We start from the raw sequence: 4,719 nt of genomic DNA, 5'->3' as shown, positions 1-4,719 counted from the left end.
GGGCGCGCCCCCCAACCTCGTGGGCCCCCTGGTGGCTCTCCGACGCCCATCTTCTCCTATATGAAGTCTTTCGATGAGAAAAAAAACATTAAGCAACCTTTTGGGACGAGACTCCGCCGCCACGAGGCGGAACCTTGGTGGAACCAATCTAGGGCTCTGGCAGAGCTGTTCTGCCGGGGACACTTCCCTCCGGGAGGGGGAAATCATCACCAACGTCATCACCAATGATCCTCTCATCGGGAGAGGGAAATCTCCATCAACATCTTCACCAGCACCATCTCATCTCCAAACCCTAGTTCATCTCTTGTATCCAATTCTTGTCTCCAAGTCCGGGAATGGTGCTAGTAGGTTGCTAGTAGTGTTGATTACTCCTTGTAGTTGATGCTAGTTGGTTTATTTGGTGGAACATCATATATTCAGATCCTTTATGCATATTATTACCCCTCTGATTATGAACATGAATATGCTTTGTGAGTAGTTATGTTTGTTCCTGAGGACAAGGGAGAAGTCTTGCTATTAGTAGTCATGTGAATTTGGTATTCGTTTGATATTTTGATAAGATATATGTTGTCTAGCCTCTAGCGGTGTTATGTGAACATCGACTACATAACACTTCACCATTATTTGGGCCTAGATGAAGGCATTGGGAAGTAATAAGTAGATGATGGGTTGCTAGAGTGACAGAAGCTTAAACCCTAGTTTATGCGTTGCTTCGTAAGGGGCTGATTGGATGCATATGCTATGGTTAGGTTTACCTTAATACTTTTGTTGTAGTTGCGGATGCTTGCAATAGAGGTTAATCATAAGCGGGATGCTTGTTCAAGTAAGAACAGCACCCAAGCACCGGTCCACCCACATATCAAATTATCAAAGTACCGAACGCGAATCATATGAGCGTGATGAAAACTAGCTTGACGATATTCCCATGTGTCCTCGGGAGCACTATTCCTATTATAAGAGTTTGTCCAGGCTTGTCCTTTGCTATAAAAAGGATTGGGCCACCTTGCTGCACTTTATTTACTTTTGTTACTTGTTGCTCGTTACGATTTATCTTATCACAAAACTATCTGTTACCACTTATTTCAGTACTTGCAGAGAATACCTTGCTGAAAACCGCTTATCATTGCCTTCTGCTCCTCGTTGAGGTCGACACTCTTATTTATCGAAAGGACTACGATAGATACCCTATACTTGTGGGTCATCAAGACTCTTTTCTGGCGCCGTTGCCGGGGAGTGTAGCGCCTTTGGTAGGTGGAATTTGGTAAGGAAAAATTTATATAGTGTGCTGAAATTTTCTATCACCTGTTACTATGGAAAGTAATTCTCTGAGGGGCTTGTTTGGGGTATCTTCACCCCGTCCAGTAGAGCAAAGAGTTGCTCCTCAACCTACTCAACCTACTGAACCTATTGAAAATGAAACTCCTTTTGAAATTCCTTCGGGTATGATGGAAAAACTGCTAGCTAACACTTTTACAGGAGATGGGACAAAGCATCCTGATGAACATCTACGCTATGTGGATGAAGTTTGTGGATTATTTAAGCTTGCATGTATACCCGATGATGTTGTTAAGAAGAAGGCCTTCCCTTTATCTTTGAAGGGAGACGCATTGATATGGTACAGGCTATGTGATGATATGAGATCATGGAACTATAAAAGATTGAAATTGGAATTTCATCAAAAGTATTACCCTACGCATCTTGTTCATCGTGATCGCAATTATATATATAATTTTTGGCCTCGCAAAGAAGAAAGCATCGCTCAAGCTTGGGGGAATCTTAAATCAATGTTATATTCATGCCCCAATCATGAGCTCTCAAGAGAAGTAATTATGCAGTTTTTATGCTCAGCTTTCTGATAACAATCGCACCATGCTCGATACCTCTTGTGCTGGCTCTTTTATGATGAAGACTATTGAATTTAAATGAAATTTATTGGATAGAATTAAACGCAACTCTGAAGATTGGGACCTCGACGAAGAGCATGACGAAGAAAGATTATTGAAAACTCTGAAGAAGCACCGTGCCGCTATTGGATATACTCTTGATGATCTTAAGGGCATTAGTCCCACGCTATGTCAACATAAAATAAATTTGGAAGCGGATGCCAAACCAGTTCATGATCCTCAACGACGTCTGAATCCTAAAATGAAAGAAGTGGTAAGAAAAGAAATACTTAAGCTTCTGGAAGCAGGTATAATTTATCCAGTTGCTGATAGTCAGTGGGTAAGTCCTGTCCATTATGTCCCTAAGAAGGGAGGTATTACTGTTGTCCCTAATGATAAAGATGAATTGATCCTGCAAAGAATTATCACAGGCTATAGGTTGGTAATCGATTTCCGCAAATTAAATAAAGCTACTAAGAAAGATCATTACCCCTTACCTTTTATTGATCAGATGCTAGAAAGATTATGCAAACATACACATTATTGCTTTCTAGATGGTTATTCTGGTTTCTCTCAAATACCTGTGTCGGCTAAAGATCAATCAAAGACTACTTTTACTTGCCCTTTTGGTACTTTTGCTTATAGACGTATGCCTTTTGGTTTATGTAATGCACCTGCTACCTTTCAAAGATGCATGATGGCTATATTCTCTGACTTTTGTGAAAAAATTTGTGAGGTTTTCATGGACGATTTCTCCGTCTATGGTTCCTCTTTTAATGATTGCTTGAGCAATCTTGATCGAGTTTTGCAGAGATGTGAAGAAACTAATCTTGTCTTGAATTGGGAAAGTGCCACTTTATGGTTAATGAAGGTATTGTCTTGGGGCACAAAGTTTCTGAAAGAGGTATTGAAGTTGATAAAGCCAAGGTTGATGCTATTGAAAAGATGCCATGTCCCAAGGGCACCAAAGGTATAAGAAGTTTCCTTGGTCACGCTGGATTTTATAGGAGGTTCATTAAGGACTTCTCAAAAATTTCTCGGCCTCTGACTAATTTATTACAAAAAGATGTACCATTTGTCTTTGATGATGATTGTGTAGAAGCATTTGAAATACTTAAGAAAGCATTAGTCTCTGCACCTGTTGTTCAGCCACCTGATTGGAATTTACCCTTTGAAATTATGTGTGATGCTAGTGATTATGCTGTAGGTGTTGTTCTAGGGCAAAGAGTTGATAAGAAATTAAATGTTATTCATTATGCTAGTAAGACTCTAGACAATGCTCAAAGAAATTATGCTACTACCGAAAAGGAACTTTTAGCAGTTGTATTTGCTTGTGATAAATTCAAACCTTATATTGTAGACTCTAAAGTAACTATTCACACTGATCATGCTGCTATTAAATATCTTATGGAAAAGAAAGATGCAAAACCTAGACTTATTAGATGGGTTCTCTAGCTGCAAGAATTTGATTAGCATATTGTTGATAGAAAAGAAGCCGAGAACCCTGTTGCAGATAACTTATCTAGGTTAGAGAATGTTCTTGATGACCCACTACCTATTGATGATAGCTTCATGAGCAATTAAATGTCATAAGCACTTCTCGTAGCACTCCTTGGTATGCTGATTATGCTAATTATATTGTGGCTAAATTTATACCACCTAGCTTCACATACCAACAAAAGAAAAAGTTTTTCTATGATTTGCGACATTACTTTTGGGATGACCCACATCTTTATAAAGAACGAGTAGATGGTGTTATTAGACATTGTGTACCTGAGCATGAACAGGAACAGATGCTACGCAAGTGTCACTCTGAAGCTTATGGAGGACACCACGCTGGAGATAGAACTGCACATAAGGTATTGCAATTTAGATTTTATTGTCCCACTCTCTTCAAGGATGCCCGTAAGTTTGTCTTGTCTTGCGATGAATGTCAAAGAATTGGTAATATTAGTAGACGTCAAGAAATGCATATGAATTATTCACTTGTTATTGAACCATTTGATGTTTGGGGCTTTGATTATATGGGACCTTTTCCTGCCTCTAATGGATATACACATATTTTAGTTGTTGTTGATTACATTACTAAGTGGGTAGAAGCTATTCCAACTAGTAGTGTTGATTATAACACTTCTATTAAAATGCTTAAGGAAGTTATTTTTTCGAGGTTCGGAGTACCTAGATATTTAATGACTGATGGAGGTTCACACTTTATTCATGGTGCTTTCCGTAAAATGCTTGCTAAATATGACGTTAATCATAGGATTGCATCTCCATATCACCCACAGTCTAGTGGTTAAGTAGAATTGAGCAATAGAGAGCTCAAATTAATTTTACAAAAGACTGTTAATAGGTCTAGAAAGAATTGGTCCAAGAAACTTGATGATGCATTATGGGCCTATAGAACTGCATATAAAAATCCTATGGGTATGTCTCCGTATAAAATGGTCTATGAAAAAGCTTGTCACTTACCTCTTGAACTAGAACATAAGGCATATTGGGCCATTAAAGAGCTCAACCACTACTAGGGAAAAGCCTATACACAGAAAGTTACTAGTAGCGAGGGTTAAAAACCCTCGCTACTGCTACTTACCAGTAGCGCAGGTTTATAAACCTTGCTACTACTAAGTTTATAGCAGTAGCGCAGGTTTTTAACCCTCGCTACTACTAAGCGGTCTCTACCGTGCCCCCCGGGACATGCCATAGTAGTAGCGTGGGTTTTTAAAACCTCGCTACTACTAAGTTTGCTAGCAGTAGCGTCGGTTTTTGGCCCTCGCTACTACTAAGTGGTGCCATAGTAGTAGCGAGGGGGTAAAAAACCGCGCTGCTACTAAAG

Source organism: Triticum dicoccoides, chromosome 2B (genome assembly GCF_002162155.2).
Source record: "Triticum dicoccoides isolate Atlit2015 ecotype Zavitan chromosome 2B, WEW_v2.0, whole genome shotgun sequence".
Lineage (NCBI taxonomy): Eukaryota > Viridiplantae > Streptophyta > Magnoliopsida > Poales > Poaceae > Triticum > Triticum dicoccoides.
Note: the sequence above shows the minus strand (reverse complement) of the source record.